Source organism: Leopardus geoffroyi, chromosome A1 (genome assembly GCF_018350155.1).
Source record: "Leopardus geoffroyi isolate Oge1 chromosome A1, O.geoffroyi_Oge1_pat1.0, whole genome shotgun sequence".
Taxonomy (NCBI): domain Eukaryota; kingdom Metazoa; phylum Chordata; class Mammalia; order Carnivora; family Felidae; genus Leopardus; species Leopardus geoffroyi.
In genome coordinates, this window is record NC_059326.1 from 171505783 (window position 1) to 171519254 (window position 13472).

The window sequence follows — 13472 nt, forward strand, 5'->3', positions numbered from 1 at the left end:
ATAAGAGGTGATAGAAGAGAATAATTATTGGAATATATAAAATTAATTGATATGTTATAGAATTCCATGACAGATCAGACTCAATAAAGAAATGGTTGTTACTATATATTGGGTTGGGAAATAACGTGTTAAACATTTTTGTAATTGAATCACAACATTTCATTTTAAAAAGAGAAGAATAACATCAAGTATTATGTATAAAAGAATCTAATTTGTTATTTCACTGGGGCTCTATCTTCATGTTTGTATATTAAAATACTTTCCTGATGAATCTCCTTGAATCTCTACATAAAATAACAATCAACTAGATGGGAAAACAAAACAACTTTTGCATCAGAACCAGTTGACAAAATAGCCCCACAAATCCACAGACAGAAGCAGGTAACAATAAATCAACAGCATCCACAAGATCTACATGGCATCAGGGCCTGTGTGAGAAAACACACAGGGAAGTCTGATGGGTCTGAAAATGAAAGAGCACAATAGTGCACAGGTATTCCTGGAAAGTAAGACCAGCTGATCTGACAACAGCAGCAGAAACTGGAAAGCAATTTGCCCAGTCCAATAGTGGATGATCACAAGGGGCCCAGTTTCTAAAGACTGAAAAGGACTGAAGCAGTCTGGGCCACATGAGTTGTCAAAAACATACAACCAGAATTCCCTTTCAAGAGAGAGCCCTACATTTGGCAGAAACTTCATAGAGTGAAATAAAAAATCAGCAAGAATTTGAACAATGGAGACAAATGAAAGAGAGGATCCAGATAAGTTAGAGAAGGGAAAGAGAACCAGGAAATCTCAAAAAAAGTAAGTGAATCTGTGTTTTAACACTTAAAAAAAAAACAAAACACCACAGAACTGGGAGCACCAAGAAATTAAGAAACCTACCTTGAGCCACATCTTTGGAAAGTTTAGGAAAATCAGTTTCACACAAATATGAGCAAAAGGAAAATATCTAAGTCAATCCCAAAACAAAATATAGAAGAAAAAGGGAGTGAAAAACAGAATAGTATCCTCTAGACAATGAAAACATGCCAGGAAGATATGGACCACAAAACAGGTCCAAACACAACCTCCTAAATGAAATTGAACTAGAAGTTAATAAAATTATATAAGATTTAAAAGAACAACATAATTCAGAATTCTAAAACTCAAAAAGAGGGTAAAAGATCTAAGGAAAAGATGAAAAATTTAAAAAGTCATTTTAGAAAAGAAGACTAAGCCAGAGGAGACGTAAGAGCAAATAAACACAATACAAAATACCTTAAGGATAATAAGTTACAGGAGAAAAGAAATAAAGGAAGTTATAAAGTAACAAATACTGAAGATAAGCAAAAAAGAGCCAACATATAGATAATCAGATTGCTTGAATATTAAAACCAAACAAGTAAACACAACAAATACAAAAGCATATATTTCATAAAAACTTTCCTGAACTAGAAGTAAAAAGATTAAAACTATACAATTTACATGAGAATAATGACCCAGAATGACCAACTGTAAGACACATTCTTATAAAACTACTAGACTTTAGAGGGGAAAAAATGACTTGAGTATCTAAGCAAAAAGAATATAACTTTTTAAGGGAAAAAGTTAAATTACAATCAAATTCTCAACAGCAACCTTTGCACCAGAAGGAAAAAAAAAAGTATGCATGTTATTCAAGGAAAGAAAGTGCAAGCCTAGGTATTTTATCTAGTAAAACTGACTTTCAAGTATAAAATTCATACACAAGATTCAGAGAACATTATTTCCATGACCCTATCCTACAGAACAATTGTATATAATCTAAAAATCTAGAAAGACATCTATATAAAGATTGTGGGTGGGCATTAAATATATACTTGTTTGTAGGATTATGACTAAATAAAAATTAAGGAGGAGAAATTAAAGTATGCATGGCTATGTGATCTGACAACGTAGATATAACAAAACCACTTTTTTTTTTTAATGTTTTTTTATTCATTTTTGAGACAGAGAGAGACAGAGCATGAACAGGGGAGGGGCAGAGAGAGAGGGAGACACAGAATTGGAAGCAGGCTCCAGGCTCTGAGCCATCAACCCAGAGCCCGACGCGGGGCTCGAACTCACGGACCGCGAGATCGTGACCTGGCTGAAGTCGGACGCTTAACCGACTGCGCCACCCAGGCGCCCCACAAAACCACTTTTTTAATGGGGGAAGATTGGGGAGAACATTTGCTGAAACAGAAATCATATTGGAGGTAGTGGTAGTATTAGTGTCATCATTCTGAAATTAATGTGTATAGAAGATGTTCTAATTTTATCATCATCTGTGCCTATGAGAATCAGTTCTTAAGAACTCAGTGTGGAAGGCAGGAGATTCAGATGTATTCTATAAGATGTCAAGTAAAAGTCGTTAAGTCTTGAATTTGAATTGAAAATATCAGAATGAATTCTGTCCCCTGAAAAGTCCTGGAAACAATGACCAACTGATAGCAATGAGTGACCCTGGTCCCAGATTGTGATCCTGAAATAACACTTCCTACTAAAAGAAATTAGAGGTACATGGAGAAACAGTGATTCTAGCTCCAGGCAGGGAATGTACTAGATAGATGGCCCTGGAATAGCTTGCCATACTGGAGTAGGTTGAATAATGGCTCCCCAAAATATCTAGTATTTTTTACTAGTTTTTAATTTATTTTTTAGATTTTTTTAAGAATTTATTTTAGAGAGAGAGAGAGAACAAGCTGGGGAGAGGGGCAGAGGGAGAGAAAGAGAAAATCTTAAGCAGGCTCCATGCTCAGTGTAGAGCCCAGTGTAGGGCTCGATCCCATGACCCTGGGATCATGACCTGAGCCAAAATCAAGAGTCAGACACAACCAACTGAGCTGCGCAGATGCCCCATTTTAAGTTTTTAATTTTAATTCCAAAACAGTTAACATAAAGTACTATATTACTTTCAGGTGTACAATATAGTATTACTTAGTACGTATCATGATAAGTATACTTCACAGAACTAGAAAAAATAATCCTAAAATTTGTATGGAACCACAAAAGACCCTGAATAGCCAAAACAATCTTGAAAAAGGAAAACAAAGCTGGAGGTATCCCAATTCCGGATTTTAAGTTATACTACAAAACTGTAATCAAAACAGTATGGTACTAGCATAAAAATAGACACATTGATCAATGGAATAGGATAGAAACCCCTGAAACAAACTCATGACAAAAGAACATGCAATGGGAAAAAGACAGTCTCTTCAACGAATGGTGTTGGGAAACTGGACAGTGACATGTAGAAGGCATGTTTCTTACACCAAACACAAAAATAAACTCAAAACAGATCAAAGACCTAAATGTGAGACCTGAAACCATAAAAATCCTAGAAGTCGGGGTGCCTGGGTGGCTCAGTCGGTAAGTGTCCAACTTCGGCTCAGGTCATGATCTCACAGTTCATGTGTTTGAGCCCCATGTCGGGCTCTGTGCTGACAGCTCAGAGCCTAGAGCCTGCTTCAGATTCTGTGTCTCCTTCTCTCTCTGCTCCTCTCCCACTTACCCCCTGTCTCTCTCTCAGGAGTAAATAAAATTAAAAAAAAAATTTTTTTAAATCCTAGAAGTAATTTCTCTGACGCTGTCTGAAGCAACATTTTTCTAGATATGTCTCCTGAAGCAAGGGAAATAAAAACAAAAATAAACTATTGGGACTACATCAAAATAAAAAGCTTTTCTATAGCAAAGGAAACAATCAACAAAAAGACAACCTATTGAATGGGAGAAGATATTTGCAAATGACATATCTAATAAAGGGTTAGTATCCAAAATATATGAAAAACATATACAACTCAACACCCAAAAGATAAATAATCCAAGGGAAAAATGGGCAGAAGGCATGAGCAGACATTTCTCCAAAGAAGACTTCCAGATGGCCAACAGACCCATGACAAGGTTTTCAACATCACTCATCATCAGAGATATGCAAATCAAAACCACAATGAGATATCATGTCATACCTGTCAGAATGGCTAAAATCAAAAACAGAAGAAACAAGTGTTGACAAGGATAAAGAGAAAAAGGAACCCACTTGCATTGTTGGTGGGAATGCAAATTGGTGCAGTCACTGTGGAAAACAGTATGGAAGTTCCTCAAAAAGTTAAAAACAAAATACCTAGTCTTAATCCCTGGGACCCGTGAATGTTACCTCATGTAGCAAAAGGGACTTTACAGGTGGGATTAAGTTAAAATGTTTGAGATGGGGAGATTATCCTGGTTTATCTATGAGGGCCTTTTAAGAGGGAAATTGGATGCAGAAGAGAAAAGGCAAGGTGCAAACTGAAGCAAGATGAAATGCTGCTGGTTTTGAAGATGGCAGAAAGGGGACATAAGCCATGGAATACAAGGAATTCCTCTAGAAGCTGGAAAAGGCCAGAAAATGTGGTTTTCCAAAAGAGCTACTGGAAGGAGAATTGCCCTGCTGACACCTTGATTTTGGTCCAGGAAAAAAATTTCAGACCTCTGACCTATGGGGTTATAAAAAAACAATCGTGTGTTGTTTTAAACCATCAAGTTTGTAGTAATTGTTATAGCAGCCTTGGAAAATTAATGCCCATACCAAATAACAAGGATGTGATCTAAGACTAGGGTCATATCAAAGGATACCAAAGACAGTTTGTAGAGGCTCTCACCAGCCACAATTAGGAAAATTTGAACTTCATATGGAGAATAATTACAATAGATTGAAACCCATCAAAAATATTTAAATTCATTAGCTCATAATAATATTACAAATTAATTGGATACCTTTGGAAGATGCTAGAGGGTAAAATCTTTATCTGGAAAAATGTTAAATAAATGGAAAGAATCAAATATTAAGGACCTCCTCACTGTACAACGTATATCACTAGATAACCAAATAGCATACGAAGAGAAGCAGTATTTATAACAGTATTTCAACAGTATTTATTATGGAAAGTAAATAATAACATTGAATATTATCATTTGTCAACCTCCAATTTATTAATGGATCTAGGCATACGGACCAGTGGCTATTACCATCAGAAAAAAGAGACAGCCAAATATTACAAGCCTCCTAGTGACAGAATTCAGCCCCTATCAAGCGGATTAAACCAGATTTCTGACCAGTTCCAGATTTCTAAGCTCTGGATCCAACGGTCAATTTGCAGGAAACACATAGATAGAAAAATGTGTTTAAATGCACCATGAGTGTGCAATCAGCAGCATCCAGACTGTAGGAAACTCTACAAGTCAAACAATTCTGGTCTTTCCACAAATGAAGTTGTAAGAAAACAGAAAAAACTGAAGATGGAATTTGTGGGTTAAAAAATTTGAATGGCACATCCAACTTCTTAAAAAGTGGGCATGACTAAATTATAATGTCTGGAAAAATGTACACTAGTGATACACTTTAAAAAAATTTTTTTTAACACTCATTTATTTTTTGAAAGACAGAAAAAGACATAGCATGAACGGAAGAGGGGCAGAGAAAAGAGAGAGTCACAGATTCCAAAGCAGGCTCCAGGCTCCAAGCTGTCAGCACAGGGCCCAATGCAGGGCTTGAACTCACGAACCGCAGGATCATGACCTGAGCCGAAATTGGACATTCAACCAACTGAGCCACCCAAGCACCCCAGTGATACACTGTTCTTTAAAATTCAACAAGGTGGTAATGTCAGTATAATGTCTTTTTTGTTGTTGTTGGAAAGAGGTGATTGTGACAGGGTCCAAGCATATGGGAGACACATGTTTCATTTCTTGACCTGGCATGATGGTTACAAAGGTGCCTATGCAATTCATGAATTGTATTTATTTTATGTGGTTTTCTCAGTTTTACTAGAAAATGATTTGAAAAGAAAAAAATACAAAAAGCCAGAATGAGCTACAAAGAAGCATCAGTTTTGTTATTTATAAGATTGCATTAGAAAAATGGTTGATTCTGTTGGGTCCAGGGGAAAAAATATACAAGATGAGCTCAGAATATCTTGTCATACTAAATAGCAAGACCATTTTGGCCACTCTTCCCTACCACCTCATCACTTTTGAGTAGCAAGTAATATGTTTGAAATTCAAAATAAACAACAAAGTGGAAGGAAATATTTCCAACATATATAATATGCAAAGAAGTGATAGCAATAGAATATTAAGAATTTCTAAAATTCATTAAGAAAAACACAGCCAGCCCAATAGAAAAAAAAAGAAATGATAAATGAAAGAATTCAGTGAATTATCTATATAATTATATAGATAGCCAATAAATACATGGAAAGATGTTTAACTTTGCCAAGTATCAGAAGACTCCAAACTAAACACAAATTAGAACAAAAATAAGATTGAATTTTTAATCCCCAAATTTAAAATATTGATAATATTGAGTGTTGGCAGGACTGTGAGCAAATGGGTACTGTTAGATCCAGTAGTGGAGATGCAAATTACTGTAGCCTTTTTGGAGGGTCATAAGACAGTATCTTCTAAAATTTTAAAGGTACCTACCATTTGACCACTTCAAATGAAGTATCACTTCAAAGTGTCCATTCTTCAGCAATAGGCACAAGATGCATGTATAAAGATCACCGAAACACTGTTTGAAAAAGTAAACAATAGCAAATAACCTAAATATCCCTTAATAGGAAAATGATGAGCTATACAACTACTTTGTGAGTATAACACAATAGATAACAAGAATGAGGCAGATCTGTTTACCTATGTGGATTCCCAAAATATGTTTTATGTGAGGAAAAAAGCAAAAATCAGAAAACATTTACAATATAAAACCCCCAAAAGAATCCTACATATTTTCACATACACATATATGTACACAGAGATAACATCTGGAAGGCTACACAGCAAACCCTCAACTTCGGACAGGAAATAGGAGATGGTAGTGAAGAAGGCTTTTTGCAAAAGGAGGAGGAGGGGAGTGGAGAGGAAGTGAAAGGGGGACGTGAAGGGGAGGCAGAGGGGGAGGAGGGGGAAAGCAGGAAGGGGAGGGGGAACAGATGTAGAGAGGACAAGATGGAGCCTGGCCTAGTTCCAGCTCAGATGCCCTTCATGTCCTCTGTGGCCCTGTACTCTACGTGAACATCCACAGCCACCAGCATCCTCACTGGCGGGACAGGTCTCTGCCCCCCCTCCCCTGACAGTATATCATGTATTTATCATCACTAGGGTTACAGCTCCATGAAAGCCTGAATCAGTTGTGTGTTGGTGTATACCCGCTGTCTCAGCTCACATCTTGATTTCATTCTTGTGAGAGACAGAGCAGCAGTCCTGCTAAGCCACGCCTGGGCTGCTGACCCACCAAAAACCCAGAGGAAATAGATGTGTGTTGATTTAAGCCATTAAGCTTGTGGTAATATTGTTTTGCAGCATAGAAAACAAATGTGCTACTTCATCCATTAAATGCTATTCGAAAGTCAAAAGAAAAAACGGTCTTCTTTTGCTTTTTGTTCTATACTTTTTATGTTGACTGGATTATGTATTTCTTGTATACTTAAAAGACAAACAAGAATTGCCACTTAAATGTTGCCCAATAAACTTCAGTTTCAGGGTTCCTGGCTGGTTCAATCGGTGGAGCACGCAACAACTCTTCATCTCGGGATCGTGAGTTTGAGCCCCACATGTTGTGTAGAGTTTACTTGAAAAAAAAATTTTTTTAATAAACTTCAGTTTCTTTTCCTGTACTTATTTGGATTTATTATTGTATTGCACTTATCATGGAGGTTTTTTCCTTTTGGCTTACACCTGGATGGGATTACAGCGGGACCAAAACAAGAGACTGGTTTTTTTCTGAAATATCTGCAATATGGCAATGCCACACCCTTAGGGCCCACATTATTTACTGATCACAAACCAATAACCAGCCTATTCCCGGTTCCTGGGACTCATTTCTTCCAGTGGAGAAATAATGAATAAGAAATATTTGTGCACATATATCATGAACACAACACATATTTCATAAGATGAAAACAGCTATTAAGATCATCTGGTTTGATACTTTTATTTTATACAAGAGAAAACTAAAGCCCAGAGAGGCAAAATGACCTTCCCAAAATTATATATCCCAACATATTGTCATTATTTGTTTAAATGTTTAACTCCTTCCATGAAGGGAGTGTGACTTATTTGTCTTAAAATTTCAGCATGTAGCACAATGCCAAATACATGGTAATAACTCAATAAAGGTTTGAAGATACATCAACAAAAGTCTAATGAGGATAAGAGTTAACTCCATTTGTTCATCTAACAAATACTCATTGAACTCCTTCTATGAGCCAATCACTATTCTAGGCTTTGGCAAAACCCTATCAAACAAAAACTTCCAGTTTATTGGGGCTACGGATGGGCAGATAAATCAGAAAGTAGTAAGTGTTACAGCAGGAATTTTGAAAGGGTGATGATGTCATGCACAGTGGATGAATGGCTACAGTAGGTTGCATGGTAAGGCAAGGCAAGGTAAAATTGTACAGTTCAGTGGGGGTTTTTGTTTAACCATTTATGATGCCTGGGAGAAAAATTATACCAGTCTACCTGTATAAGGTATATAGGGTTTTTCTGAAAATATGGGCCTTTTAAAAGAATTGCATTGTACCCCTACTGACTCATGTGTCCCTTCTACTCCAGAAATTTTTAAGTTTCTTATTTATCTCCTTAGGCATGGCTCCTCAAAAAAAAATTTTAATTTAGTGATTTCTCTAGCCTCTGTGAAATAATTAATGATATTTAAACAAACTTAATTAATAACTAGCATTTATAAAGAATTTAAGATGTGTGCTTTTGTAACTCAAATAATCACTTTCTTATTTATGTCTTAATGTGTAAATTGTAATGTGTAGATAGGGTTTTTATTCCCTCTCAAAATAAATGGAACAAAACTGAGGTTGTTCTTTTTCATTTAAAAAAATTTTTTAGGGGCGCCTGGGTGGCTCAGTCGGTTAAGCGTCCGACTTCAGCTCAGGGCACGATCTCGCGGTTCGTGAGTTCGAGCCCCGCGTTGGGCTCTGGGCTGACGGCTCAGAGCCTGGAGCCGGCTTCCGATTCTGTGTCTCCCTCTCTTTCTGCCCCTCCACCGTTCATGCTCTGTCTCTCTCTGTCCCAAAAATAAATAAACGTTAAAAAAAATTTTTTTTAATTTTTTTTAACTTTTTTAATGTTTATTTATATTTGAAAGAGAGAGACAGTGCGTGAGTGGGGGAGGGGCAGAGAGAGAGGGAGACACAGAATCCTAAGCAGGCTCCAGGCTCTGAGCTGTCAGCACAGAGCCCGACACGGGGCTCAAGCCCACAAACCGTGAGATCATGACCTGAGCCGAAGTCGGACACTCAACTGACTGCACCACCCAGGCGTCCCTCATCTTTTAAATTTTTAATTAAAATATAGTTGACAAATAATATTATATTAGTATTAGGTATACAACATAATGATTTGACAATTATATACATTATGAAATGTTCACCGCAATAAGTATAGCTACCATGTGTCATCATACACAGTTATAATATTATTAACTGTATTCCCTATGCTGTCCTTTTCATCCCTATGACTTATTTATTTCATAACTGGAACTTTGTACCTCTTAATCCCCTTCATCCATTTTGCCTATCCCCACCTTCCTGCCTTCTGGCAACCACTAGTGTGTTCTTTATGTTTACAGTCTGCTGTTGCTGTTGTTTGTTTGTTCTTAATGTAACCAGATTTTAAGTGCATCTGTCCCTGTTGCTTACAAGTCTCAGCTCAGGCCCAAAGCTAAAGACAGTGGGTATTAAGAGTTCATATACCAAAGCTGAGCTGCGAGACCATTTACACTGAATTCACCATCACACTGGCTCTATACCCATCAAACACCCACCCACGACCACCCTCACGTATCTATGACAGAAGATGAGGACAAGGAGACAGGGCACCAGTGCTAAGTCAAGAGGCCTCACAGGCTCCAGCATAAGCCTGCAGCAGAGCATGGGGGAGGGAGATCTTGGGAGAAACTGATCACCTCCCCCAGGAATAGGAGGTCACAGAGCTTGGCTTGCGACTGTCTCCTGAAGACATCAGCTGGCCCTGATGGAGGGTGAGGGGAGCCCTGGTGGAGAAGGCACACACCCACCAATGGCAGGAAAGAGCATGATCCACAGGCAACTGGCTCCCCAAGAAGGAGGGTGCAGTGCACCACCAGAGGCTGGACCTGGAAGCAATCAGAAAGCATCAGTAAGGCAAACATCACCTGCACCGAGGAAATGCAGACGGAAGGTTCCCTACAGTAAAGCTGCCCAAGAACACACTAGAGTGCCCTGTGAGAGGAAGAAAGAATATTTAGGCAACCACTATTCAGGGATACCACCAGCTTGGCCAGTTTATACTCCAATGCCCCCTGCCCCCTCTGTGGTTCTTCCAGGGTGAGGATGGGCAAACAACTTCAAGGATAGGGATGAAGAGGTGAAAATCCCAGGAGGGGTAATCAACAGGCAAACTGTGGTCCCCATGCCCACTATGGGTTTCCAAGCCTGGGAAGTTTTTAATTGGGTAAGAGACAAAGGATTTAAACAAGAAAGAACTTTCTAACATCTGAACTTGAGACTGTCTCTAATTCCTGAAAATGCCTGGAAGTCTATGAGATCTGCCCAAGATAGCTTCCTGGAGTGGAGAAGGGACATCAGACAGAAAAGGCTCAAGGACAAAGTAAAAATAAATAATGAAACAAAGTTGCTTCCTGCTGGCATCCTACCAATGAAATAGTTACATAGTAACATTTCTAGGTCCAGCACAGAAAAGCTACATTCTTTGGAATTCCTCAGGAGAGGGAACCAACAGATAGTGAGGACTGACTCTGTACCCTTAGTGTATATCCTTGTCTTTACAACCCAACAATGATAAAGTAAGGATTCATACATTCTGAATCTTGCAGATGAGGAAACTGAGACTCAGAAAGTTTATGTAAATTGCCCGAGGACACAGCCAATAATAATGATGGGTAGAACATTTGCTGAGTGGGATGTGCCAGCTCTGTGCTAAGAATTTTATATGCATTTCTCATTTAATCTTAACGGGTACCCTGTGAGGTAGGTTCTAGTGTTAGGCCTAAGACAGGAAGTCAAATTCGGGTCTTTCCTGCTTCTTCCTGCTTCACCATCCCGGGCAGCCTGGTACTCAGGAAGCCAAAGAGAAGCTCAGTGCAAGAACTCTCTCACCTGCTTCAGTGTAGGTGAGGACAAGGTCTTAAAGGCACCCTCACAGCGAAAAGAGTGTGTGTTCTAAATTTAATGCCCACTTTTCCTTTCATGACAGGAGCAGGTAGTTGCAACAAAATTGCAGAATAGAGTAGATTTTACTCACTATCCATTTGTAGCCCAAAATTACTTGATTCATACCAATAGTTGCTGGGTTGTTTTAAAAATACTCATTTTCTCTATTTAAAGCTGTCAGACACAAACTCTTGGGTTGCAGCCTGATGTAAAATTAACTACCAAGCATATTTCTACTGCCAAGAATAAAAACTTAGAGCCATAAAGTGTGGATGGTTTACTGTGCTATAGTTAACTTTATAGTTAGCATTAGTTTCTTTCCTAAGGAAGAGCACAATATAAGGTCTGGGACATATCACTGAATGCCAGGCAATCACAGAGAAACATATTTCCAGAAGTCATTGAAACTGTGCTAGGTGGAAAGGAAGGATAAATAGTTATAGCACACAAGTACACAAATTACACAAGTCAAAAGGACAATGGAGCAGACAGGAAGATGATCAACCTGGTTTTCTTGAAGCAGTATAGAATGTGGTATTTGTAAATCTTAGTTATGATGGTACTGAATCTACAAAGACACCCTCAGGAATCACCTCAGCCCTTTATTTTTAGCTGCAAGGCAAGGTTACATTCCGCTCTGTTTCAGTAAAAAGATGGAATTTGCTTTCTATTTTCTAGGCTCTGCTTTAATTAAGAAACCCTACTACGGAGACTTAAGTTAATTTTTAGAAATAAATTGTATAACCAAATCCATGTCTCCTCCACCCTTTGGCTGAGCATGTTTTCTGTAAAATGTATTCTGTAGCCAACAACTTTCATTCCTTTGCTGTATCAGGACTTGTTTTTTGGGTCCTTAGCTCATAAGACACAAAGACATACTTCTGCTGCTACGGAACTGGTCTTCAAGGAAGGCGATAAGAAAAATGGAGGATGATAAAGGCCTTAAGGTCTTTTGACAGATTTCCAAACCACTTTTTCCTTCTTGGAGTTTGCTCATGTTATTATCCTGTTTATTTTCCCCTCATGATGACTGGTTTTTAAACCATTAAAAATCATAGATCCTGTGTTTTGTTTTGGGTCCAGAAAGCAAAGGAGTACTAGAAAGGTTGCATCTGAATCCTCAGCCAGAATCATGGAAAGAGGGCGCACACACACACACACACACACACACACACAGAGAGTTTGTGTACCAACATCATTGGTGAAAAGGAAAATCTTCAAGGAAGAACACCAGACCCTCAGAGCAGATGTGGGTGAGGCTGGAGTGAGTGAAGGGAATATCACATCACGGTGGTTACAAGTGCGTGATCTAAATGGCTGCCAACCCTTGCTATGATTTTCCTTTTGGAGACAGTGTGGATGGGCTTGCATTTAGGCAAAGCACCAGGCCACAGTCAGCATACCCAACCCAGTAGGGTCATGTTACACAAAAGTGTTTTTAATTGACCTGAAGGAGGTATGGGCAGACTGTCTCTCCCCAGCAGAGAATTTGGTAAAGAATGTCTACGGGCCCATCTAGCCAACCCAAAAATCCCCCCTAAACTAAAGAGCTAAAGTGACTTTCCATGATTTGGTGTGTTGAACAGTCAGTCTCAAAGCCAAAGAAAAACAGACACCAGCAAAGTGAGTAGAAGGAGAATGAGAACTGACTGAGTCATCATATAGAGAAGTTCCCTTTCTAGGGAAGTTCCAGCTGTTTTTCCTCCCAAGAGCAAGCCCTCAAAAGGAAAGGAAAAAAAAAAAAATAGATGAGTGTACTTTGCACAGATTTGGATATTCATATTTGGAACATCTTTTGAAAGCTTCAACAAAATGGCCACAGAAACCTGAATAAACACGGGCAATTTTTAAAGTAATGACTGCTCCTTTCAAACCAATCTCAGAAGCAACAAAGAGTGTGGTACTGCAAGGAACGGTTCAGCAATCCGTAAAAACAATCCCACTTACGGAAGTGGGTGATACTCGTGCATCACAAGTAACAAGGAAACATGTTCTATTTCTGAAGCCTTTATGGTGCATGTGTTGGCATTTATACTGGACTACTCCCTCTTTGATCTTAAGTGACATTGCATTATCTAAATTTAGGCCTCTTTTTTCCCTTATCACACTTTTCTTATGTCACATTTGCTCTTGGGTCAACATGAATGCTGCTGCGCAGAAACACACATGCTGGTAATTGTATTTTCCTTACTATGTGTTTCTTCTCTGTTGTGGATTAATTCTTATGATCCTTGTCACAAAGCCAAGCAAATCAGATTTATGTTCATG

General features: G+C 38.5%; 1 long non-coding RNA gene across 4 annotated transcripts in view; it reads right to left on the bottom strand.

The window, feature by feature from the left end:
• LOC123609629 overlaps window positions 1-13472 on the bottom strand; it is a 198111-nt gene that overhangs the window by 109839 nt on the left and 74800 nt on the right. For all 4 annotated transcript variants that reach the window (XR_006717874.1, XR_006717873.1, XR_006717868.1 and 1 more), the window contains one exon: window positions 6463-6550. This is a non-coding gene — a long non-coding RNA (uncharacterized LOC123609629). The remainder of the gene's footprint in view (window positions 1-6462; window positions 6551-13472) is intronic.